This window comes from Podarcis bocagei, assembly GCF_964188305.1.
Source record: "Podarcis bocagei genome assembly, chromosome: 2".
Lineage (NCBI taxonomy): Eukaryota > Metazoa > Chordata > Lepidosauria > Squamata > Lacertidae > Podarcis > Podarcis bocagei.
Genome location: NC_138126.1, coordinates 52374321 through 52402196, shown reverse-complemented (window position 1 = coordinate 52402196; position 27876 = coordinate 52374321). Strand labels below are relative to the sequence as shown.

The 27876-nt window shown below is 42.4% G+C and overlaps 2 long non-coding RNA genes across 3 annotated transcripts; both read left to right on the top strand.

Moving 5' to 3' along the window:
- On the top strand, positions 1-25498 carry LOC308577301. Of its 2 annotated transcripts, none has more exons than XR_014003578.1 (3): positions 1-186; positions 14968-15154; positions 25264-25498. It is a non-coding gene; the product is annotated as an uncharacterized lncRNA (long non-coding RNA). The 2 variants fall into 2 exon arrangements; XR_014003579.1 differs by lacking the exon at positions 25264-25498 and adding an exon at positions 21126-22583.
- A 1045-nt stretch (positions 25499-26543) lies between these two features.
- Positions 26544-27495, top strand: LOC308579936. Its single transcript, XR_014004650.1, has 2 exons — positions 26544-26841; positions 26975-27495. It is a non-coding gene; the product is annotated as an uncharacterized lncRNA (long non-coding RNA).
- Positions 27496-27876: the final 381 nt, after the last annotated feature.

The window sequence follows — 27876 nt, the reverse complement described above, 5'->3', positions numbered from 1 at the left end:
CTGCCCTGATAGCTGAATTATGAAGTGTATGGTTATGCTATAACGCCCCAGATTCCTTTTTTACCTTTGGCTCAGCACCTGCCTGCTCACCCTGCATACAATGGGAGTTAAACGTGTGGACATCACAGTGGCAAAGTTTGGCAGGTGCAGTTCAAGAGGAACAAAACTGAAGACAACGACCATTTGGTGAGCAGCCTGAGGGCATCTGTCAAGACTTCCTCTGACCTGCGCCTTCAGGTCTATGGGACTAGAAAGGATAGGGACATGGTCTTCCCTTGGAGCCTGCCCCCCTCATTTACACCCAAGGCCCAGGGGTGGGGTGGTACTGCCAGCCGCTCCTTAGCAGGGTCAACTCCATTTTGGGCAGAAGCAAGCAGGGGGGGGGGGACAGCAGCCACCCCCACCCAATCCTGAGCCCCCCAGCCATTCCCCTCAGTTGGAGATCAGCGCTATGGGTGCCACAGGCTTGTCATAAATGCCCTAGCCTGGCCTCCTGCCCCAAGTACACAGGAGGCCAGTATTAAGGTAGGATTGAACTGCTGCTCCAGTCAGTTTCTGTATATAGAATGTAGGTGGGGGATCTTTGCCTCAGGCAGGAAAAAATGTCTTGGGCCAGACCTGTTCTTCCGTACCTCAGTGTGAAAGCCCAGGGAGGCCATGATAAGAAAATGACTAGTCTTTGGCCCTGAGCCAAAGGAAGCTCACCCTGAAAGAGCTGAGAGAGAAGGATGAAAAGTCAACCTGATCGTGCACCTGCACCGGAGGTAGGAATTCAGTTACATCAGGCATAGGCAAACTTGGCCCTCCAGATGCTTTGGGACTACAACTCCCATGATCCCTAGCTAACAGGACCAGTGGTCAGGGATGATGGGAGGCGAGTTTGTCTATGCCTGAGTTACATTAATCATAATAACTGTTGCAGGTCCCTTTAATGTTTGCTAATGTCATTTCTCATTCAGACACCAAGACGTGAGTCTTGTCTCTTCATTCCTTGAATGTGGGAATATCTGTGACCGGGAGCGTACATTTACCCAGCCTCATCCAGCAAACAAGTGCACTGATTCCTCTCATGAAAGAGAAGTTGGGATTAGATCATACTTTCATTGCCCGTAACCTTTTCCCTGCCAGGCTCCTAAAACACCCTAATCTCCCCTTTGACTCCCACCATTTCCTACAGAGTGTGTCCTTGCTCAGAGCCTGGAAAAACATCTTGGGAATGTTCCCTCCTTTATACCGTGTTGTCTAATCATTCAGCTGCAGTTCTCTGAGTCATAGTATAGCACTAGGAATGAATCAATTTAATCCCTTAACCTTGATGTTTGTATCTCAGAAGTTTCTCTGTAATGGTTGGACCGTTTATTTTCATGGCAGAATTTTTGCAGAGAGGTTTCTGGCTTTATCTTCCTATTAAGAAAAATTAAATCAATACTGGCAATTAAGCCAAAACCCACAAAACAGTAAGCACCCCCCCACCTCCTTAAAGCAGTGGCACTTTGTGATTTAAGAGACATCCCTCAATTCTCTTCCCTCCTCTTCCAGCTCCAGGTTGCAACTGAACATGGTATCTTCTTCATTTCCTTTCTGCTAATGAGTAGATAGGGAAAGTGCACTCTTGCCACTCATATAACTCGGAGACAGTGAACATGAGGCTGACCCTTTCCTTTCTGCACTCAAAATCTAACCGGGAACTCTTCCGTATATTATTTTGTAGCTGTCTGTATGTTTAAGGATAGCAAGGTTTGACAAATTACTTGTTTCCACCAGTCACTTTATCAGCAAAAAAAGGTCATTGTTTGACAAAATGCCAGTTCATTTTTCGGAATACCCAGGCATAGGAAATGAGCCAGAGTTATTTTCTGCAGAATTTTAAAGCAGCAGCAAATATAGAAGAGATGTTTATATTGGGGATCAGGGTGAACCTTGTCATCTGAGATTATGTTTAAGACATTTTCATCATCTTTTCAACACAAAAATAATGGCGTTAACAAATCTCTCTGTACAGACAAGGCTTTTCCTGAGGAAACAATAGAAATATGAGAATTGCTTTTATGGGGTAAAATGTGGATAATATTACACACATGCCACCTTTTGAAATACGGCCTGCTGAATTTTCCCCTCTATGTACACTGAACACAACAAGCCAAATCAGCTTCTTAATGGCAGAAAACCCTTCAATAAAAATTGATGTGCTTTCCCCCCCATTTTATTTTTTTGTCCTCAAGATGGTGATAAGGATCTAATAAAGAGACTAGGAAGCTCTGGTACCAGAGCATTCGTGCAAATATTTCGCAATCTATGTGCTCCTGCAAACAATGGCAAAGCCCTACCTGGATAAGTTCTGTACATTCTGGAGGAAGAGCAGGGCACTTCTGTTTGAAGACTGGACCAACAACTGTCATGGGTGGCTGCTGAGTGGGCAGCAGCTGCCGGTCACATCTTTTAAACTTTCAAAGAGTTTGCCTTCATTGGCGTCCCACTTATATGGTAGAGAGAGGTTTTTGGTGGAGAGGAGTACTGGGCTAGGCTGGTGTCTTGCCCATCACTTGTAGCTGCCTAGGCTTTCCCTCCCTGTGGGAGCTCACTCACAACCTTGTGCTCAGCCTTCATTCTTAAAGTCTGCTGATATGATGACAGACATAGACATAAAACTTCCTACACTGTCAAACTGTGTCACAGAATCATAGAAAGCAATCCCATGTGCCATTCAGTTTTGGGGACAGGATACAATGAGCTTTGTTAAGTGGTTTTAGCAGCAATGTTATTAAGGTGTATGTAAAAATGGATTGTTAACAGATGAAAATCCAAAGTCATAATTTATTAAGTTAAAGGATTAAGATAAAAACAAAGAGGGAAAGGAATTGCTGAATCAATTAATAGAACTGGAATACAAAAAAGGGAGGTGTGAGGAGGTCAGGGAAGCAAGGAAATGAAATGTAAGGTACGGAAAGATTGATGTGTTTTTTTAAAATGTTTATTATCTTTTTTCTGTATTTTGTATTTTTATATTTTTTTATTTATTTCTTTTTTCTTTTTCTCTTTTAATTTATGTAATCTTTTCTTTGAAACTTTAATAAATATCATACATATAAAAAAAAGGATACAATGAGCTTTGCTGAGCAACTAGGAAAGGATGCAACCAGAAATGGGAAAGTGGTGTATATGCAGCCCTTATCTCCTAGGAAAACACTGCTGTAAGAGAACGAGTAACTAATGTGCTAACATTTGTTGTAGAATCATAGAATCTTGGAGTTGGAAGGGACCTCAATGGTCATCTAGTCCAACCCCCTGCAATGCTGGAATCTCAGCTAAAGCATCCATGACAGATGGCCATCCTACCTCTGCTTAAAACCCTCCAAGGAAGAGGAATCTGCCACCTCCTGGGGGAGTCCATTCCACTGTTAACAGCTCTTCTTGTCAGAAAGCTGTTCCTGATGTTTAGTCAGAATCTCCTTTCTTGTAACTTGAAGCTATTGGTTCGAGTCCTACCCTCTGGAGCCGAAGAAAACAAGGTTGCTCCATCTTCCATGTGACAGCCCTTTGGATGTTTAATTATAACTATCAGATCTTTGCTTGGTCTGCTCTTTTTCTGGCTAAACATACCATTCTCCCTCAACCGTTCCTCCTAAGGCTTAGTTTCCAGACCCTTGATTTTGACTAGGAAAAAATAGTCTTCCCTGTCTATTTTGGCATTTTACAGGCCTGTGTGAATGTACCCCTCTGCTGGTTAAAAGATACATAAGATATTACCTTGCATGCCATTTATTGATCTATTGCCTATTGACATTGCATGGTACGGTGACCTTATTTAATTCATACAGAAGTAATTTTTGAATTCAGAGCCCATTGGTTTCATACTTGGGGGTGCAGTAGAACCAGTTGCCGAAGAATAAATAGTTGGGATCTGATGACGGTAGCTCAGGCTTTGCAATGCTGTATGTTCTGTATGCATGTAACATGATCCAGTCCTGAAAGAAATAAAAAGCATTCACGGAGGACATACAGGTTCCTTTGTTTTAGCTTATATCATTGTACAACACTAGGGGGCAGACTAAAGATGCAGACTAGAGACTAGGAAGATCTTGGTCGTGCAATTATTTACTCTTTCACATCTTTCCTTTAAATATGCTGCAGTTTTGTCTCTCTTCATTATGATGGATAAACTGTACTGATCCTGCAATCATGTGCATACCAAAAATATCTCTAAACTCATATGGCTGCCTGATCAAGGCAACCTTAGGTATTTCCTTAACTGACAAGAGTAAGCCTAAAAAGAGAGTTGTAAAAGAAACTAATGGCCAGGGAAAGAAAACCATTTTATAATAAGTTTAAAATATGCCAGGTGTCAGCTTCTGGAATGAGCCATTTTTAGCCTCGGGGTTACAGCTCCCTTCCCGTCTAGTTTCAAATTGTTAGAGGGGGAGGAAAGTGGATATGCAACTCTCCATTTATTTATTTATTTCTAATTTTTATTTTTTTTCCCCATGGGGGAGATGCACAAAGCCACTGGAGACACTCTATAATATTCTTCAGTTCAGGTTCAGTACCTTGACAGCGTTAAAGCGAACATGCCCTTATGTAACCATTGTAGTATCCTTTCTATATATTTCTATATATTTTTAAATTAATTTTCACATTTTCACATTATCATCATATAAACCATAACAAACAAATACAATTAAAAAGAAAAGAAAAGAAAACATTTTCACACCATATTTAATCTATATTTTGGGAGTACTCAGATCCCTTGACTTCCCTCCAATTGCTCCCCTTGTTCTTTTATAATATCTTATATCGTACATGTCTACAATTTCCTTATCCTTAATTATTACAAATTTTAAACATTATCGTAGTATCCTTTCTATATTTACCATTTCTTTTTTTAAAAGTTGATTACATTTATGAAAGATTCGTATAAATGTTCTATGTAAACCACTCAGAGATATTTTTTAAAAAATTAAGCGGGCTATACATATTGTTAAATAAATATATTGGTACCTAGTACTTATAGAATTTTTTTCCTGGTCTTTCCTTGAGTTTCTTATTTTCAGTTTGATTTCATTTTAGCTTTGTCTCTGCTATTCCCAAGTGCTGATTTTGCAAAGTAAGGTTGGCTGGAAATGGCTTTCCAAAACTGACTTGCAAACTGTACCTGGTGCGAAATACAGCAGCTAAGTAGTTCCCCAGGACTTCCTTCTATGCATATACAGTGGTACCTTGGTTCTTGAATTTAATCCATTCCAGGAGTCCGTTCGACCCCCGAAACCATTCAGAAACCAAGGCACGGCTTCCGATTGGCTGCAGGAGCTTCCTGTACTCAATTGGAACCCGTGTCGGATGTTTGGCTTCTGAAAAAGTTCACAAACCGGCATTTGAGAACCGATTTGTTCGACAACTAAGCTGTTCGAGAACCGAGAAGCTGCCCAGACTGCCTGTCGGCTACTGAGCCAAGGCATATAAGGCTCTACACAGCTCAGGACCAGGTTATGTAAGAAAATACCTCCTACTGTAAGAAGAATCTGTGGAGGAGGCCTATTTAACCACACCACAGTCTACAGGCTTTTGTCTGGTTTTTGGTATCAAGGCAGGCCTTCCGTGTGGGCATCAACTCTAGGGTGCTTCCACAGACACTGAAATGCATCTATTTACTCAGTTGTCTCCTTGGTTCCCATGTCAGTCCCTGACGCACTATGGTTATTGTACTGATAATTTGCTAACGATCTGACTTTATGGTGTTCTTTGATGAGGTGTTGTTGTTGTGCACCACTCTGCATCTCTTCCTTGGCATGAAAAACAGTAGATAAATTATTTTAATATAAATACATAAAATGGTGAGGGATATACAGTGGTACCTCAGGTTACATACGCTTCAGGTTACAGACTCCACTAACCCAGAAATAGTGCTTCAGGTTAAGAACTTTGCTTCAGGATGAGAACAGAAATCGTGCTCCAGCAGTGCGGCAGCAGCAGGAGGCCCCATTAGCTAAAGTGGTGCTTCAGGTTAAGATCAGTTTCAGGTTAAGAACGGACCTCCGGAACAAATTAAGTACTTAACCCAAGGTACCACTGTATCTATGTGTTGGGTGGAGGAGGTCTGGCAAATTCTGCCATGGTGTATTGAGGTTTGGAAGCAAAGTATTTAAAAGTGTAGTGTATATTTCTGTGGTAGTCAGTCAGAAAGTGATTAACACCTTCTCCCATCTAGGTGGCTGCCTCAACCGCTGTGAGTTATAACTTTGTCATGAGCAAACTGATGCTGATATACTGCATGGGAAAATAGTTAGCTGATTGTGGCAATAACAAAATTGACATCCACACTCTCTGCAGACATAACTAAAGCTTGCCTGTGTGTTAAATAGGATTGTAAGGTGTTTATTTTAACTCATTTTTACAAAAAAGATAATAATAATCAAAGGTCCTATCATAGTTTATTTCTTTTCAGTGCTTACTGATATAAAAACAGTAGATGACTGTTTTTATTCCGCCTTCAGTTCATGCCCATTCTATAGGCTCATGATTGAGGACAGTGTGAACCATGGGGATTGTAAGGTCAAGATAAGAAGTCATATAAATAGGAGCGACCTTTTCAGGCAATCTGTGACACATTTCCCCTCAAATGTTTATAGCCATTCAGTTCCTTTCCAAATCACATTAAGGGCCATTTTTGTACTGTCTTGGGTTGGTCATCCATCTCATTTGTGTAAGACAAAAACCTGCCACCTTCTCATTTTATCTTCTCTTGCGGATGATAGAAAAAGGAACAAAAGTGTACACCATAGCCTTGAACTCGTAGGAGGGGGCAGTGAAAGTGAAGCTTAAGGAAAGCTGCCTCATCCTTCTTATTGATCCATGTCCCTCAGAATGTCTTGCATAAGACTGAAGCTAAAGTTTGTTTACAAATATGCTGCCATTGAAATAATGTTGTCCAGAAATGAAAGTGAGATAATATTCCATTTTGCCACTGTTATTTGGAGTGCCACTAGTGGTCTTTGTATTTTGCCTTGGATGCTACTTTTAGCCCTGATTTAACCTATTCCCTAGAGGGCAAATTGTCCCGTCCTGCCATTCCACTTGTGGGTTGCTCCTCATCCATAGTATACATACATGGAGTGCCACTATTTACCTCAAAATACCTGAAACCACAGTTCTTGCAGTCCCTTTAACTGGGAATTTGGATTAGCTGGGGAGAAATTGAAAGCTTAGTCTTATATAGTTGTTTTCTTATGGTAAAATGGAATTAATTCAGTCTTTGATTCTTTGGGGAAAGTGGAAGGTAATGTAGTTAGTCATGTAACAGGGACAGGCAATCCTTGGTATTGTAAATTTCTTTCTTGGTTTAAATTTATCTCTTCAAAGGAAAAGCAAATTACTTTTTTGACTAGCAGACTTTCTGCCTCTGGAAATTGTACTTCCAGAATTAGCAAACGGATTGTTTTTATCCTGAATACAGAATACCAGTGGTATTTATAATGTATTTTGCTTGTGGTTAAAACTGTCTTTACTGCAAAGAGCAATCACTGAATCATATCACCAATACAATTCTAATGTTTATTTTTCAATGTGGCAGACAGGTAGCGTCTTGTCAGAGGCAAGCATATCTGCAAGTGAAATAATGACTCTTTAATTAAGATAATTATAAAATAGGAATGTAAATACTTAAGGTGCAGTATGTCTGCACTTTTTTTTTCTTTCTTTCACATTATTCAGACACTTACCTTGCATTCCTGAATCCCTCCTGACCCCCTCCCCTCTCAGTCCCAGATGATGATAGCAGTATAGACAAAAGGCAATCTCGGCTACTAAACTCTGTTTAGAATGGGTGGCTCATTTGATCTCAGATAGAGCGGTGGAGTACATTTTTTCATAATGTCATGTGGCCTTTCCATTGCTTTCTCTTTCCATGTCCTCTCCTGTTTGTTTCCTCTGCACTGATAATAATAATAAAAAGTCAGTGACACCCACTGGCACCGGAGCCAACTCCCTAGAATTCCTTTTCAGAGTTATTTTTTTCAAGCTCATGGATAGATACTGGCTGCATGTGGCTACAGCCAGGCTTTAAACTTAATCTCTGTGACTTGCAGTGGGGATCTTGACTCGAGCCATCTATTCACAGTCAGATGGCAAGCACCCTCTTCAGAGTCCAAGCAACACTGGAAGGGCAGGAAGGGCAGGGGAACCCATAGGCTGGCCTTGGCCCCAGTCCTGCTTGTGGTGCCCCAGCCTTCAGGCATTAAGCAGGAAGGTCTGAAGGGGACTTTGGCAAGGGCATATTAGAAGCCACCCCCGGCATTGGGAGCCCTGAGAATGCAGAAGCTTCTAACTGCATTCAGCTGGATGTGGTGAGATGCCTCCTCCAGACCTTTCTGTTCAATACACAAAGTTATGGGATGGGAAAGTTGGCAGTGGGGCTTGCACACGCAGTGGCATAGCATGTGGGCAGGGGCACAGGGGCATTTGTCCCTAGCTCAGAATTGTTAGGAGTGCAAAATTTCAACACCTGGTTCCACCTCCGTCACTGGGCTCCACTGAAAACAGCTTCTCCCTGCGAACCAGGAAGTGACCTCTCCAGACAAGGGAACAACTCTTCTTCTCTTATCTCTGTGGCTGCGATTTCTTGGGTGTGATGCAGATGCCGTTAGGCAGTTGAATGTGTATGCGTACACCGTCCATTTCCCTCCCTCTCTCCCACCCACCCACCTCTCTGTGCAGTCCCAAGTTCTGCCAGCCCATGACACTCCACGGACCATGTGCGATTCTGCTGCATGTTCTTTGCATGTTCCCTTGAACACCTGAAGAGCGTGATTGCCTTAAACAATTATGTGAGAACTTCAATGTATGTCCATTGCATAACTGATCTTGCTTTTGCCAGGCCAACTTTTTTCAGTCCGGAATCAAATCATCTGGAGTATTTCATACTTACCTGCAGCTCCAACTAACAGTTGCCCCCAGTCTGCAGAAGTGAAGAGAAGTACACTCTGGCCTCTGCCTCCAGCCAGAAGGCAAGGGCTGCTGTGTCGCCTGTGGCAGCTCCAACCAAGCAAGTCAGATCAGCCTGACACCACCACCCTCCCAGCCCGGTGGATATAAATGCCTGTTAACACCTCAACACTTTTTCCTGGCCTTCAAAGCCTGGCCCGCCTGCTCTGCCTTTTCCCTCCGCGTCCCTTCCCTTGTGTGTCTTGTCTTTTTTTGGTTTGTAAGCCTGTCTCTGTTATTATTATTGATGTAAATTGCTTTTGGGAGACCATCTTTGCCTGCACATTGGAATGAAGATACCATACACTGTATAATATAATCTTTGTGGTGCAAACAAAACTTTTGATGCTGGATTCAATGATATGGGTGTTAGTTTTTCAATCTTTTAAAAATTATCTTCTAAAGGGGGGGACATGTTGTATCCAATATAATCTGACTTAGAGCAGGCCCATTAAAGTGAATAGACATGACTAACTGAGCATCATTAATGTCAGCGGGCCAAACTCTGAGTAGAACTTAGCTGGCTACAATCCAATAATTTTTGTGCGCTTGTTACCCCAAAATGGGAAGTACAATATTTCAAATCTTCCTCGCAAGTGTCTCCCTTCTGGAAGATTTCCAAGCCTGATTTGCAGGGGCTAGCATGTACAGAAGGGGTGTGCATGTTTTTAGATGTTCCTATTTTATCTGGAAGCCACTCTGAGTGCCTGTCAGGGAAAAAGGTGTGTGTGTGTGTGTGTGTGTGTGTGTGTGTGTGTGTGTGTGTAGGTAAGTGGTGGATAAAAGCATCCAAGCAGAATCACCACAACACTCTCTCTCTCTCTCTCTCTCTCTCTCTCTCTCTCTCTCTCACACACACACACACACACACACAAATATTCACAAATATTCCTCCTGCTTTTGGAGCTCTGCCCACTTCTAAAGTATGAATGATGATCAGACCCCCTGTTGGTAGAAAACACTCTGCCTTGGTCTACTAGAGGTTGACCTAGCAGTTCAACGCATCCCTAAATACTATTTGTGTAACTCCTGAGAAAATGAAATGAATTTATCATATTCTGACAGCCATTAAATCATTAGACTCACTGCTTGTCCATGAACCAGCGCGCTCATAATTTATACTTTTATCTCCTGTGTTTCCACATCTTTAAAAGCATGAAATAATAATGCCTACCTAATTAGGGATGTAGTGACAATTATTTAATTCCTGTCTGTAAATTTCTTTGAAGTGAAACCGCCTGCCTCTCCTTTGTCTTGTCTGGTCATTTATAAGTATCCTGGATTGTGGGCTAGAAGAATTTCAGCTATGCCTCACAGTTCATTTGTGCCAAAGTGGAAAACCTATAAACTGAAGTACCCCAAATAGTTTAAACAAGGGTAGGCACAATATAGAACACACTAATCGTGAGTGAATGAGAAGGGGTTTTGTCTGAGGTGCCAACGGTAGATTAATTTCTTTTAGCTGCTCTGCAGGTGCAATCCTCATGGGAAGATCAGAACTGCCCCCAAGGCTGGAGGTTTAGAGGAGTCAAGACTGCCTATGTTGTGTGTTGTATCTTTAGGTAGTGAAGGGTATCAGGTCAGCTGTAAACAGCAGCAAGAGCAGCGTGGATAGCCTTGGTGTCAGACTGTGCCAAGGACAACAGAGTTTCATACAATGATGAAGATTGATAAGTTGAAACAAGGATAGCCAGGATGTTTTGGACTACAACTCCCATCAGCATAGCCCATTAGTCAAGAATGATGGAAGTTGTAGTCTGTAGGACACCATATTAGCTATCTTCCAGAAAGCTTGCACATCCTGGATGGTTCAAATGGAGACTGCCCTTAAATACCTATTCTATTTAATTTTCTTGCCCACCTTTTGAGGCAACTACGCACAACTGAAGAAAAAACGTAAAATAAAAACATCAGATAACATCGCGTACACGTGAGCCTGGATTCATACACCTCTGATTCATGTTTGTTAGCATCTCTTGGTGGTTTCCAGCAGTTCCCTGTTCCCTTTGTCCTTGGTTTTCCTTTTCCATGTTCCATTTCCTACATGAGTATACATTTATATTCCTAGTCTGACATAATGTTGCAATGGAATGCAGTGGGCAGAAGGTGGCAATCAAGTCTATAACTCAGGCTACCAAGTGATCAGCAGAGGATGGAGAAGAAAATATGAGGAGAAACTATTTATATTAAGTGACCTAAGAGCTGGATTCCCGTTAAGAAGACAAAGAAGTCCCATGGACAAGGGCTGTGTGATGTATGTGATCATTACTAGAGGGCCTGGCTGTGTGCAGCTTTTGCCACATAAACAAGTCGAATCAAATTGTAGTCTTCAGCGGGAGCCATTTCAGATGCAGTCATGAAGCTCATCGACTTTCACCAGCATGACTGCATCAAACTCATTTTTTTTTTTTTTATTTACCTGTGATGCAGATTTTCCAGAAAAAAATGGACTGGAAAATTTGTACATTTTCTGTTTGCACTGGAAAATTTCTGATGCCCTAAATGTAAAGGACCCCTGGCAGTTAAGTCCAGTCGTGACGTGCTTTCGAACTGCTAGGTTGGCAGGAGCTGGGACCGAGCAACAGGAGCTCACCCTGTTGTGGGGATTCGAACCGATGACCTTTCGATCAGAAGGCCCTAGGCTAAGTGGTTTAGACCACAGCACAACTCATAGGACATCCAGGAAACTCCTATATCTGAACGCTGTCTGGGAGGGCCTCCACCTGGTGTTCAGCAATGGAGATAGTAAACTAGGATTACTGCTGATGTACCATCCACCTTGAGCTTCTCTGACTGAGCTGAAGGAGACAGTCTTGGGTGTGGCTTTAGGGAAACCCATAGTGATTTCAACATCCATGCTGTGGCTTCCTCTAGCGTTTGAACTCAAGACTTCATGGCTCCCATGACGAATATGGGGCTGTCTTAAGTCGCCATCAGTCTAATACAGAGGGTAGGGGACACCTCTGTCAAGGCTTTGGGAATTTTATTCCTCCCCCAGTGGCAGCAAGAAGCAGAGAAAACAAAGTAGAGTCCTTTTTAATGAGTTTATTCATTCCTACAAGCAAGAGACAAAAGAACGCAGCCAGCCCTGACAATGGCATTGCTCCATCTGAGCCTCTCCTCCCTCTTTCCTAGCAACAGCATTTCCCTTTACGGTGGCCACTTGTGGCCAATTGTCGCTGACTCCTTTGTTCCTGCACTCTTAACGAACGCAGAGTTCTGGGAGAAGGGGGGTCAGAAATACTCTCCAGTGACAATGTGTCAGCTGGCAGCTCTACCCTCTGTCTCCCCTCCCCCTTCTCCTAACACTTCCCAACTCATATGTTTGTCTGTCACTGAGCTGTGACCTTCCTCAAGCCCCTGCTGTAAATCAAGGCTGCATTCCTCTTCTCCTGCAGCGTCAGGAGAATGGGTGTGTGATCTCCACCATTCCTCCTCTATCTCGTCCCCTTGAGGCCGGTCCCTGAGAACCCTCAGCTGTGCTCCAGTTGGAGGAAAGGTGGTCTGGAATTAGCAGGGTTTGATCCCTTACTGATTAAATTTGGACTCACAGCTCCAATCTCCCACTCAGGTATAGTGGACTGATTTGGATGGTCCACCTCCAGAGATGAATGGAATCCAATATATTCCAGAATGCCCTGGCATTTCTGCCACTCACACCACACACACATCCCCGCAATGGATAGACCAGTCAACTCTGTTGTTGTGTTGTGCAATAATGAGACACGCTGGGCTCTTGACACAGTTGCCCTCTCTGGCACTGTAGAACCCACTTTGTACCTTAGTGTAACAGAGACCTAAGGGTAATGGAGCAGGCTGGGTGGTGCCTAGAACACAAGTTGCAAAAGACACGCTGCAAAGCTGACCAAACACAAAATAAAGCTCATAATGGAGCCTACTGTGTGGTAGTGAGTGCGTCACTTCTCTTCTGCCAGGGATGCGGGTGGCGCTGTGGTCTAAACCACTGAGCCTCTTGGGCTTGCTGATCGGAAGGTCGGCTGTTCAAATCCCCTTGACGGAGTGAGCTCCCGTTGCTCTGTCCCAGCTCCCAGTTCAAAAGCATGCCAGTGCAAGTAGATAAAAAGGTACCACTGTGGCAGGAAGGTAAATGTCGTTTCCATGCACTCTGGTTTCCGTCACAGTATTCCGTTGCACCAGAAATAGTTTAGTCATGCTGGCCACATGACCCGGAAAGCTGTCTGTGGACAAACGCTGGCTCCCTCGGCCTGAAAGCGAGATGAGCGCCACACCCCATAGTTGCCTTTGGCTGGACTTAACCATCCAGGGGTCCTTTACCTTACCTCTCTTCTGCCATTGTATCCTCAACCACCCATCCAATGGAGCTATTTTTTTTTTTTGTAATGTTCAGGGTCTGTTAAAATATACTCACAGAAATTGAGTTTTGGACCCTTTGGAAGCCCAGTGTGACTTATTTGCAAGGCACTTGGACGTTAAGTTGCTGTGTCTCACTCCCACAATGACTGCATAAACAGAGTGGATAGATCTGGGAGTAAGGCAAGAAAGCTGACATTCCTCAGCTCAAATGGGTTCACTGGGAGGATGCTATCTACTAAATAAGAAAAGTTATGTTGCTATATTCACTGCTGTGCACAAATAAAAGACTTGGGTTCAATACCCCTATCATTTTTAGATATTTTTTTTAAAAAAAACTAGATTTTTAAAATAAAAACCCCAATTTTATGCATATTCATATGGAAGTAAATCCCAAATTGTGCCATATTATGTACAGTTCAGATGGGTCCCCAAATATACTTACATTTCTACAGCAGTGATCTGTAACATGGTATTAATTAGTAATATTACTTGGGTCTCACTATACTTAAAGCAAACAAAACCCAACAGTAAAACTAACCCCAGCACGTAGAGTTCTCCAAATCCTTTCTCTCTCTCTCTCTCTCTCTCTCTCTCACACACACACACACACACACACATACACACAACCTAATACCACCCTCAATTTCTTTAAGAATAATCTTCATTCAGCCTCCATCCTGGACCATATATTTTTTTGCGCTTGGGATATGAAAACATTTCCCCCTTCCTTTCAAATTGGTAGCTGGCACTGCAAGAGTACATTTTAACCCTTTGCAGCAGGTTCACTTCCAGTTCAACAGGATAATTGATCAGCAATTATGTAGCAGGCAGGTGGAAAATGGGAATAGGGTGGAATTTGCCTGAAAGGAAAAAAAGGATTAAAGAGACCTGGATGCATGTGTCAGGCTCTAGGTCCTTTCCTGTTTCTAACCTTGTGGTGGTGAAGTGATTGGTATCTAATTGCTTCAGGGGTTCCTCCTTGTCGTCGTCGTCTTCTTCTTCTTCTTCTTCTTCTTCTTCTTCTTCTTCTTCTTCTTCTTCTTCTTCTTCTCCTTCATGAACAGGTCCTGTAATTCTTTTTCCTAGTACTATCAGTGGGAAAGTTTGTTTTCGTTTTTCCTGTACGGGGCACCAGTTCTGATTCTTTATGTGTAAGAAACGAAAAGGGTTCAAGGTGTCGGTGACGTTATTTAGTTCGCTAATTGTGATTTTGTTTTTGCAGCATCATACGTAGACAATTCTGGCTGACTCTTGGGTTTACAAGGTAAAATCCAGTTAGTTTCACTTAACTCCTATTGATTTCAATGGAGCTTGGGTTATTCATCATGTTGGCGCCTTGAGCTCCTCATTTTCTTATTTGCCCCATCTTTAACAGACAGCAGTGGAACGTCTCTTTTTTTTAAAAAAAAAACACCGCACACAACTGTCTTTGACCTGAATGTGTATGGAATTTGTGAAACTGCGAAGAAGAAATAATGATGGACGATGACTGATCAGCAACCTTCCATGACATGCTGACTTTATATCTGTATATGAGGGAAATGAAGTTTCCTAGAGGTTTAATCTAGGCTTGCCAAATATTTCTTACTTGAGGGAAATATCTCTAATTCCTAAACACTGCATCTCCGCACATTTTAATAAATTTCCCTCATTCCAAAGCACAGCACTGCTGTAGTCCTGTATGGAAAAGGAACCCAGGGAAGTCAAATGGCATTTATCATTAAAGCCTGATCTAGCCACTGAAGAATGTCTTGGCTACAACCACCTCCGTTCTGCTAGGAGAAGGGGGGGGTGGCACCAAAAACCAAGAGAGAAGCAGAGGGAGAGATGGCATTTCAAAATGGTGGTAAGAACTTTTTGTGTTTTGATAAATCCTGAACATAAAATCAATTAGTCAATAACAATGATTGACCTAAGTTTGAATAATCATATAATAAGGGGAGGATGAAAACAAAAATGAATAGTCCCGTTCCCCCCCAAAAAAATCACCAAAAGGCAAAAAATAGATACACAGTAATTTTCAGGGTCAGTCTTTATGAAATGCTAAAATGTCCAACCCTATTTCAATTTAAAACAACCTTCTTTGGGGGCACTAGGAAAGAAAAATAAGTAAGTAAACCAAAGTGCAGGCATTAATTAATAGAACAATCAATATTATTATTATTATTATTAGTAGTAGTAGTAGTATAACCTGTCCATCTGACTTGGTTGCCCCAACCACTTTTATACACTCTTATACATGGGGACACGGGGCATATGTTAAAACTTGGTTGGCACCCATGTATCTTGGGAGACAATGCAGGAGTGTACCTTTGGGATGAAGTCAAACCATTGCAGAGTTACAGCTGTGACTGTAGAGATTGATACAGGAGACACTGCTTTGTTTCAGCTGAGGCAGATGAAGGCACCCACTTGTACTGCTGCAAGTGCACTCTGTGCTCCTCCCAGTGTTCATTCCTCCTCTGGTCACTTCTATGGATGCATGACCTGTCTGTCTGTCTCCAGGCACTGCAGTCATCCGCAAGGGATTTCTACATGGTGGGGTTAATGTTGCCAGCTTTCGTGGCATGTTTGTGAGCTAAAACTGAAACTAAATCATAATGCAAGTGAGTGTCACAGAATTATCCAACCACAAATCCGTGTACATTCCATGGGCCACCTGAATTAAGCTCGTGGACTACTGGTAGTCCATAGTTCACAGTCTGGGAACCTCAGGTGTTGACAGTACTGAGGTAGATGGTGTGACTCAGTACGTCAGGCTTCCAGGAATCAGCTTCCTCCCCCCCCCCCATGGCAGTAGATAAGCAGAACAAAGGAAAATGAGTCTTTTTACCAGTTAGAAACTTTAATAATCACAGTGAGAGAAAAAAGAACACCCCCCCCCTGGAAATGGCAGTGTTCCCAATTAAGTTCCCTCCCCCCTCCATCCTATTAAACTACGTCACTCCTATGTCTTATAATCTGAGCTTGGAGCCACTGTGTTTTCTGTTCTGCCACTTTCTGAGCTCTCCGGGACTTTAGGAAAGGGGGGGTGGACACTCTCCAGAGACTGTGAATCTGTTAGCTCTCTCTCTTCTAGTGTTTCTTCTGCTAGCTGTTCCCCATCCATTATTTCCCAGCTTCTGCCTTCTGAACTATGCCCCTTTGCAAACCACTGTTCCAAATCTATACTGTGGCTCCCACCATCCCTGCTTAGTACTGCCCTCCTCAGCACGGTCCCTGATACAGTATAAGGCAACTTCCTATGTTAGTTATGTCCTATATATGAGAAATTATTAATAATGATAACTAATCATATAGACTTAAACCAACTTATTGAAAACATTATTGTCATATAAATCCCCATATTTCATCATGATTTGATTCTTAGCAACACTTTGATGTTTTTCCTCCTCCTTTACTACAATTCTGCTGTGCTAGAAATATCCACGTTTGGTGTGGAGACACTCTGAACATTACAGCCATGATCCCTGTGGTAAGTTGTTTATGACAGCATCTTTTTGAAAGTGTGACATGTAGGCTGGCCCTACACAAGAGGAAAGGAGAAGCCTGAGTGAATGATCCTTCATTTGGGCACTAGTGTCGAGCATTTCGTAGTTGTGACACTGCTTAAAAGTGGAGCCAGTGTAGTGAATTAAAATAGGTTGCTTTAGACCAGGTATGAGCATGTTTCAGGCTTGTGGTATTGCTAGAACTCCAAGGTCTGCCAGGTCAAAAGTGGCATCTATGGGCTGGAGCCATTATGTACTGAATCCCATAAGTCAAATATTGGAATGTACAAAATATAGCCACATGCACAAAGGTCTTAAACTGGCTACTAGAACTGCACATAGACCTGCTCAAAAGAAACCAAAGAATATTTATATTTTACTGTAGAGAAACACAAAGGCTGATAAGCTATTAGCCAAAAAAAAAGCAAAAAAAAAGCCTGACACAACAGTATTTTATTTTTCTTCTGATTATACAAGCTATTGTTGAGTTATTGAGAGTCATGGACCCTTGCTGCAAATCCTTCAGCAATCTACCATATGCCCATTCCTGCCTTAGATTAGGAACATAGGAGGCTGCACTATCCTGAGTCAGACTATTGGTTCAGTATCATCTACACTGACTGCTAGCAGCTCTCCGGAGTTTCAGGCAGGGAACTTTTCCAAACCAACCTGGAGATGCCAGAGTTTGAACCCAGCACCTTTTTCATTCAAAGCAAATACTCCATCACTGAACTACGGCCCTTGCCCAAAAACTGACAAGTGATGTGTGGTCTATCTCATAGGGTTGCTGTGAAGATAAAACAGAAAAAGCCACCTTGAGCTTCACTGAGGAAGAGCATGGCATATGTAGAAAATAAATAAGGTGGAACACACAGGCATTTCCTCTTCCTCGCTGTCCTCAGCCTGACATTTAGCCCCCACCATCATTCTGAAATGTGTTTCAGATTGATTTCCCCCCACCCCCCAAAAATTCATTTACAGATTCGTCTCCTTTGCCACCTGTTGTTCCAGTAACTAATATTTTAATAGAAGCTGGTATTGATTTATAGCTTTTGGTTTCCCTTCCCCGCTTTGTTCTATGGAACAGCAATGACTTCACTTAGCTAGTATGATGACAATAATAATAAAAAAAATCTTCGCAGATAATTAAATGCACAAACTCCCTAAGGCAATGCTTCCTTCTGGCCTAAACCACTTAAACTTTAAAAGGAGCTGGAAAGTGTTAAAGCCTCTATCATTTCAATACTGGAACATGAAATTTGTGACCAGATGCATTAAATACCATTCCTTTAATAGGAAAAAAAATGCTTTCATTTTAACAATCAGTGACTTTTTTCTTTTCTTTTCTTTTCTTTTACTAATTGTGCATATTATGCAAGTCCTTTAATATAATTGTGTCGATTGAATAAGAGATCTGATTTAAGACGCTCTATTAAATTACTGGCAGTGGTGGCCAGAGGCTAGGAGTGTTCTTCTTTCATTCCATTCATATTGCAGATCAAGGATCCAGTTCCAAGAGTAGTAAAAGGATACATGTTACAGAATACACCTCCACCTTTTGCTGGTTCTCTTAAACTTTTTTTAAAAAAACTTCTGTAAGCTTAATAAGGAAGAATTAATAAGATGCATTCCTTCCAGGTATGTTACTGACATCAGTCTTTCATATTTCTGCCGTATGACAGAGAGATAAAGGCTGTAATTTTATGCACACATACCTGGGAGTAAGACCAGTGAGGCTTACTTCTGACTAGACACAATAGGACTGTGCTGGGTTTGATCCAGGCTTAGTCATCCTTAATATAGACCCATTGCAACCATTGTGATTTAACTGGACTAACCTAATCTGGCTTGCTCTGAGCAAATCTGGATCAAACCCAACAGATTTAATGTGTGTTTAAAAGGAGCAAAATTCTACTTTCAGTTGCGGACTTCGCTCTGCTCCAACAGCAGAACACAGCTTACAGTGGGGTACAGTCAATATGTATACAGTGGGTGAGATTCACCTAATGAATTCCATCAGCGGAAGCCCTGCACAAGGACTTCCGGTTGTGCAATGGGGCTTCCTTCCTTTCCACCCCCGTGTGCCCTCTGAGTCCCCCAAAATTGGCTCAGCATGGAGGGGTTAGAAGAACATCAAAAACATAACAAGGTTGGTCTTGCTTCAGTTCCAGGGAAACTGAAGCCCAACCTCTGGGATTCAGCTTCAGTTTTTTGGCTCAGATTATCCAAGACCTGGTGCTACAAAGCTGAAAGCATGTGCTCAAGCCACAGCACGCATTACTGCATCAGTGTGTGGATCCATAAGCAAATCTTCATTCATAGATCTAAGTGACTGGGGTGGGATACAGAAAAGTGGCTTCTCAGAGACCCTGGTCCAGAAGCATATGAGGATTCACACCCAAGTGTTAGAAACTTGAATCTAACCCAGTAGAAAAATTGGTAGCCAGTGCAGTGCTTTCAACAGAGGCGCCACATGCAGATGCATTCTGCACTAGCTGCAGCTTCTGGACCAAATTCAAGGGCAACTGCATGTTAAGTGCAGCTATTCCTGTCCAACAATGGCCATTGCTGGTGACAAAGCTGGTCAAAGGCACCCCTGAGCCTCCAGTGATAATGCTAGATCAAGAAACAGCCCTAAGCTCCTCACCTGTTCTTTCTGAAGGTGTGTAACCCCATCCCAGCAGGCAACCCCAAAACAACTCACCCACAGAGCCTCCAACCTCTGGGATTCAGCTGCAGTTTGTTAGCTCAGATTACCTCCTGATTCAGATGATCCAGAGAAATGGAGCTGTCCTTGTGCTCCAGATCTAGTGAGTGGTCACAACAATCTCATGTAGGTGTTGAACTAAACACCTATGGTAGCAATTGAGATTAATTTGAGGCATGATTTATAGTCTCATGTTGACTGCATAATTTTTAGTTAATCATTGTGCTATCAACGCCCCATTTTAACTATTCTATCAATGTTGAATATGTATTTACTGAGAAATGGTATTTACTGAGGGACGCGGGTGGCTAAACCACTGAACCTCTTGGGCTTGCCAATCAGAAGGTCGGCGGTTTGAATCCCTGTGACAGGGTGAGCTCCCATTGCTCTGTCCCAGCTCCTGCCAACCTAGCAGTTTGAAAGCACGCCAGTGCGAGTAGATAAATAGGTACTGCTGTGGTGGGAAAGTCAATGGCATTTCTGTGCGCTCTGGTTTTCGTTACGGTGTTCTGTTGCACCAGAAGCAGTTTACTCATGCTGACCACATGACCTGGACAAACGCCGGCTCCCTCAGCCTGAAAGCGAGATGAGCGCCGCAACCCCATAGTCACCTTTGACTGGACTTAACTGTCTGGGGGTCCTTTACCTTTTTACCTTACTGAGAAATATTTTGTTTACAAGTATTTCCCTTATACAGGCAGAGAATTTGTCTCAAAGTCAAGACCAAAAAGGCCAGGGGGTGGGGGGATGGTGTTAAGAAGCAAAGCAAAGGAGATGTGGGAAGTGAAAGCAAGGACAAACATTAAGAGCAAGTGTTAAGAAAGAAACCCAGTTGCCACAGAGAACATTTGCAATTCTAAGCACGGGCCCTTGGGCCCTTGTTGATGTTCTGTAATGAGTGAGTAAGAATGACGCAGGCAGCTAAAAGTGGAGGACGGGGGTCTTCGCTCTATTATAAAGGCCAAATGCTGTCTTCATTTCAGATTGCTCAGCTTCATTACATTCAGAGCAGGTTGCACATGTATGTGATGGCAGACTTTGGCCTCCATCCAGGAGACATTGATTACACGGTCACCAGAGCTAATCACAATCAATGGTGCCAAGAAATTAGGTCATCCTAGTCCAAAACCCAGTAGTATGTGTACTGCAGTATGATAACAGGGACACCAGCAAAATGAATCTGAAAAAGGCAAACATTAGCCCAGTGCTTTGAACTCAGTAGTCAGGTGGCAAGGCACACAAAGGAAGGAGTCTGTGACCAGGACTCTACAATCCCATCCCCTTCGGATTCAATAGGACTTACTTCTGCATAGACATGGTTAGGTTTGTGCTCACAGCTCCTGCGCAAGAGTTAACCTTGGCTTCTGCTTATCCAGAAAAACAGCAGCTTCAGTTGTTGCAGAAGAAGAAATGAGCTTCTCGAAGCTATTTAATCTCATTTCATTTATGGAGCCTTGCTTTTCATGTTTGGTTAAAGCCTGCCATATGAAGGAATTCGCTGGACATCCCATGGTGCTCTGGGGCTATGGGTGTCCTATGCCATTGGAAAACTGCCTGAACATTGCCCCCTAAAATTGACTCTTGCTTACATTTGCCAAAATGTTTTCATTGTCTCCTAGTGTAGCCATTGTTTCAAGAGGTGTGAATCCGTGTTTATGGCCACCTGTGTACCCAAGGGAGCAGTTTTGAAAAAGATCTCTACAGTAGCACCCCCCCCAATCCTTGCTTCCACAATTCAGGCAGTGTAAGGGACTGTGCCAGAAGCCATGCCTGAACTAGGGGACTCTGGGAACTCTGGCCATCAGTCAAGACATTGGTGAGCCTTCACAACAATCAGGCATAATGGAAGATATATTGGGTAAAAACTAGTCCAGTTGACATTAGTGTGGGAAGTTTCTCATCTTGGTTTTTATCAGGCTTTTGACCGAAATCCTGTGCTTCCTTTTTCATTAAACTTATAAACAATCTTCCCTAGTAAAGGGGTTAATTTTAAGCTCATTCATCTTACACAGACGTGAAATATTTTCTCCAGCACATAAATTACAAATTTTAATAAACCAGGACTTTGATTGCTCTATGTGGTTTGACCTGCATTGTAATCTAGGAGAGACGACTTGACACGGTTCCAAAAGCCAGTTTCTGTTTTGCATGTTAGAAGATCTACAAATTTGGGCATGTACAGGTTTTCATGGCCTATGAGCAAACAATATTGTTGCTGGAAAATTATTTGACCAGCTCGTGAAAATAATTGCTTTTGCCAGAAAGTGATCATTATTTGCTTAGAAAAAAGTTCAATTCATTGTTAACATGGATTATCTTTAATTTATGTTCATATACCCTACAATCATTTCCCCACTCAAATTAAACTGGGTTTGTAATTGGAAACAAGGCTTCAATTTCACCCTACAGCCATGATCACTGAATTTCTTTCAACTGAGAATGCACGATCCAAAATCTGGAAATGTTTCAAGGTCAAGTTCAGTTCCTTGGTGTTCCGAGTTACTAAATCCAAGCTTCTGTGTAATGCAAAAGCTTTGTGTATATTTTCTGCAAATTCAAAAGAATTTAGCAGAGATTGTATGGTTGTGATATATATGAATATATGAATCAGTGATCGTGTGGTTTTTTTTAATTATATTTATACCCCACATTCCCCCCCCCAAGACCTCACAACAGCCCTATGAGGTAAAATAGGCTGAATAGTCCCAGGTCACCTGGTAAGATTACTGAGTGAGCAGGGATTTGAACCTGGGTCTCCCTGGTGCCCTAGTCCAACACTCTAACCACTACACCGCACTGGCTATCCATTTTATTTAATAGCATATTTATTTAGTATTATTTTATATATTTATCTGCTACATTCCTATCCCGCCTCTCCTCCCATGAGCTCAAGGAGGTGCATGTGGTTTTCCTTGCTTCCATTTTATCCTCACAACAATGCTGCAGCTAGGCTGGGATAACAACTGGCCCAAGGTCACCCAATGAGCTTCATGGTTCAGTGGGGAATTGACCCTGGGCCTCCATAGTCCTAGTTTGATGCCTTAATCGCTACACTACACTGACATATGATATTCAAGCATACTCTAAGTTGACCATGACTAATTCAGATATTTAGCTATTCAAATATATTGTGAATAAACAGTTATCTACATGACTGTTGTGTTTTCTTCCAAGTGATTTTTCTTCTACTGCCATGTTTCAGAGCAACAGTGGTCAAGGTTCTCCATTTAAATTAGTGGTTTGGAATGAGCAAAATATAGATGAGAAATGATATCCTCTGTATTTAGATAGCCCTTTTGCCTAGACCCTCTCAGATATTCAGGGAGGCTTGAGCCACTGCCAGCTTTTGGGACCCCTAGCCAGATAATCAGAGAAGACATGTTCATCACATAGAACATCATGGGGTTGGGTGGGTATCTGCAGTTGTGGAGAATTGGTATGATCTAGGGTACTGATTCTGAAGAGCGTTGGTTGGTGGAGGACAGCACTAACTTAGCAAAAAGATGAAGCATGCTGCAAAGAACTCCCATTTCTCTATGAAGCCTTCTCTAGATCTACACAGCACCTTCCAGAGCCCAGATTTCACAGGCATTTCTGTTAAAGTCATTCTCTTCTACTGTCTTTGCAGTAAAGAGAGAGTAAGTACATTGATGCCTTTTGTTTGTCTGAATACTAGTCTCTTCAGTGAGCCTGAAGAGTCCACTTTTTATTTATTTATATATTGCATTAGCCATGTGGCCGTAGCATGATATACATTAAAATAACAGCATAAAATGGGGGTGGGGAGGTAAAGGTAGATATCGTCCTGGGCGATTACTTAGAGAAAGGAAAAAGAAAAAAACTAACTGCTGAGATGTGTCTCAGGAGCCTGAAGAGTCTATAACCAATCCATTGGAGGGTCATACTGAGTCTCAGTTATGATGACACAGTCCATTCACACCACATTTCAGGGAATCCTCATTTTCACACTGCAGATGGCTCAGTCAAATAAGTAGTGCTCGTTTGCTCCACAGGATCCCATATCCATATCAGGTATATCACTATGTGGTAAAAAACATAGGTGCTTACATAGAGACAGCATCAGCTACTCTCTTGACAGATTGAACTGAGGTAACCATAAACATCAAACGATCCTTCTATATATCTTTCTCTATAGCATCCTGTACATGTATTAAACATTCCTTGTTTGTGTGAACTGAAAGTTCCCTGAAGAAATGGTCACATTCCTAACCGGTGACTTGACCTAACCCCATAAGGTTGGCATTGTTCATTTAGGAATGTGTTCATAACCACTTGGTTAGGTGCTGAACATGTTGTGTTCATGTAATCCAGGAATTACACAGCTGATGAAGATGCCATGATAATGATGCCCTAGTAATTTGGATCTAAAGTCCTCAAACCCTTAAGTGGTGGTGACTAATTCTATGACTATAGTGTTTCTTTGAGAATATAACAATACTTTCCAATAAATCCCATTGTTAGAGCTGACAGCTCGTCTTTAAACTTCTGAATATTTATGGCTTAGTTGAGTTTGGCTTGTCTGCTTTTAGCACTGTGTCATTTTCCAGGGACTTTTGCACATGATTAACAATTAACTCTGTTTGCTACCCATTGGGATGATTAATGTTCTTATATGAAACAAATTTCTGCAGAGCAAAACACTTTGTGTTTTTGCTAGGCTAAAATACAGAATGTGTGTTTGTTACAAAATAATTTATTATTGAACTTTCATCAGTGGGTTTGCTCTCTGATATTGTATCTCCCCCCATGCACACATCATCTCCTGTTATTGATTAAAACTGAATGTTGCCTACCTCACTGTTACAATGCTACTTTCCCACATTTATTATCAAAAAGTACACAATTCATAGGGGATATGTTGAAGTATTTGAAATTATGTAGCATAAGAGAACAGTAGGTAATAGATAAACAGGATTTTGAATAGCCTTGTAAATAACCCCACAGAAGTCACGAGCCTGCAGAAATTATGACTACCCTGTCACAGAAGCAAGAAGCCGACATTTTCATGCTGGACCATGCATGGAAATAATTTCAGATTGGTAGCTCCTGAGAAAGTTGCCACTATCAGTCATTCTTGATTAAAAAAAATTATATGCCCCAATCAGGAGACCCTTTTATGCTCAGATGTACGAACAGATCATCTGCATGTGCCAGTTGCCCAGTTGCCTTGTTCCATTAGAGGGTTCTGGTCTCGATTGTTGTGTCAGCTCACAGCCTGCACTTCCTCAAGGCACTTAGGGACCATGTATGGTGGCCATTTATATTTAATGGTTCTTTAACTTGTTTGGCCCTATTGTTTAGGCTGAAGTAAGTTCTCGGTGCAGTGCATACTAAAAAGAGCATGTAAAGGTCATCAGTAAAGATTTTACTCTAGGAGCTCAGCCAAGACTAGTATGAAAACTCATTTGTTCATGGATTTGGCAGCAAAGACTGACATGAGCATTTAACCATGGAGATTGTGTACATTCCTTACAGTGTGCTAAATCTCAACATACAATGCCATTCAATAGCATATTTTGTTCAATTAAGTGGATCCTTGACACTTAGTTTAATGAATGCCTTTTTATGTGTATCCAATTATTTTTTTGATATGTTTTTCCCCTTTTGCTGAAAGTTGTTAAAGCTTTGCTATGCTCAGTTCTTTTCTCTACTTCAACCCCATACCCTTCTTAAGGTTACATATATTTATTTCTAATCACAAATCTTACATCTTTAATATTAATTGTCTCTTGCTAGCTATCCTGTCCTGGAATCCCTGGGCTTGGGCATCACCAATGCAGAAGCCAAAAGAAGGGCCTGGAATTTGCATACACAGTAGTACACCATGTGACAGAAGAGGTCAGTAGGAACTAACCTGACAGCTGTTCTTTAGCAAGAAGGCCAAATTATCACTGTCAAAGTCTCGACATACATGCACGCTTACCCATCTGCCTATCCTGCTTCATCTCACATAGCTTTCCTCCTTAGTAGCTACTGGCCTTTTGCCTTGATTGTGTGCGGACAACCACTGCCCCCTACATGGTCTTCCAGCCATGGTCCTGTGTTCAGGCTTTCCATAGGCATAGGATGCTGAACTAGATGGGTCATTGGCCTGATTCAACATTTTAATGTTGGGTTTTCCATTGGGTTGTGGGGTTGTGATGTGGTTGGGAGGATAAATATAAATTCTAAGCCCAAAACAGATGGATTCTGCATCCTGCATATTTACATATTCATAATTTATTCTGCTGCATCCAATTATGAGAAAAGGTCAAGGAGTTCTGCAGATCTCTGACGTTCCCCCAACCAGTGGAGATCTTTATTCATGACTCTTGAGCTTTCCTGATGCCTAGCTCCATAAGCCATCAAACCTACAAAGGTGTTTTGTTTTGTAAACCATGTGCTCACTGGAAGGACAGATCGTGAAGCTGAGGCTCCAATACTTTGGCCACCTCATGAGAAGAGAAGACTCCCTGGAAAAGACCCTGATGCTGGGAAAGATTGAGGGCACAAGGAGAAGGGGACGACAGAGGACGAGATGGTTGGATAGTGTTCTCGAAGCTACCAGGATGAGTTTGACCAAACTGTGGGAGGCAGTGGAAGACAGAGGTGCCTGGCGTGCTCTGGTCCATAGGCGCCGACTCCATGGGGCTTGAGGGGGCTCGAGCCCCCTCAAAAAATTTTTTGGGGGGGCTCAGCCCCCCCAATAATCTCGGGCGGGCGCCCTTCCAGCAGAGCGCCGCCGCCGTCCCCTGCCTCCTCCTCACCTGCTCCTTCGCCAGCCAGCCAGCCGCGCGCCCTAATCGGAGAGCCCCGGCCGGAAATCCCGCGAGAACAGGGGAATCCCGACTGGCCACACCTCCCAGCCAGCCAATCGGCTGGCTGGGGGGGCGTGGCTTGCCCTATTTAGGGCCGGAGCCACTTTATTTGCATATTCATGAGCTTATTTATTATTCATGAGCTTTCCCGGGCCCCCCCAATATTTTTTCTAAGTCCGCGTCCCTGCTCTGGTCCATGGGGTCACAAAGAGTCGGACACGACTTAATGACTAAACAACAACAACCAATCAATAGCTTGCAGGATTTTCATGCTAAGGATTGCATTTGGTTCTTTTTTCCCATGTACTTGCAAGAAATGTTGGAATACATACAACCCTCCTAAATGGGGTTCTGTCAAATGGGGAACTGTCAAATATTGTAGCATTCCTATCATTTCCTTGTGCAATCATAGCAATAATGCATTTTAGTCTATAAAGCTCATGCAAGCTATATTGCCACAGATATCTAAGTGTTGCTTATCATATTTCCTTCTGATCATTTGTCAACAGTAGAGCCAGTGGCGTAGCGTGGGTTGTCAGCACCCGGGCAAGGCAAGTAATTTGCGCCCCCTAACCCTAACCCCCAAATGTTGCGCCCGGTGCGGCCGGGCCCCCCTGCACCCCCCCACGCTACGCCACTGAGTAGAGCAGTGGGTAGCAATGTCTTTTGCATTGGTAACATTAGGAATTGGAACAGAACCATTATTTTAAGCTAGGCGCGCAAACACAGTTTTGTTAAATGTGTCTTTTAACTCTGCTCCAAGATAACAAGTATCCAGCTTAGGCATGACATCATTGACTGGAAAAGCAAAACCCAGACTTTCAATACAAGCTGGCCTGCAATATAAATCCTTGAAACATTCATCCTGTAGGTGATATTTTATCCTGCATGCAACCTGGATTTGTAAGGCTAGCCATCCCTTCTTGAGTCACTTCTGTACAATTTGAAAGCACTGGTGCACAGCTAACTGCTAGTGCATTGTGTTCAGTTCCAGCAGCCAGTGAATGATTTCCAGGAGTTGATTATTCTTGGATGAATTGTTTTCTGACAAAAAGTATGTGCAGGATTGCCAAACTGTATTTTGTATTTGCTGTTACAAATGTGTAACTGTTAACCAACTGTTATACTCCATTGATAAATTAGTCTACATTGGTGGACTTCATTTTGTACATTCCATTGGCTATGTTCTTTGATATTTAACAATACAGTCTTCACGCTTAAATGATAGATGTGCTCTTGAAGTATTTGAATGGGGGAGGGGAGTTAGCTTGGTCAACAGGGGCAGCAGCCTCCCAAGAATCCTAGGACACCCCCCCACCCAGATCCCTGAATCTAGAAAATAAACTGCATTCAAAATTATCAAAGTGGAGAGAAAATGTTGCTGAATTTTCAATTTTGTTGCACTTACCTTACTTCCATGTTGTTGGGGCTGAATTTCTATATTTTGAACTAACAAGCTCATCTTCATAGCCAATAACAAAGGGTCACTTATTACTCTTTCAGAATCTTCCGTATGGTGCAACCCAATAGGTACAGTTATGAGGAAGTAACG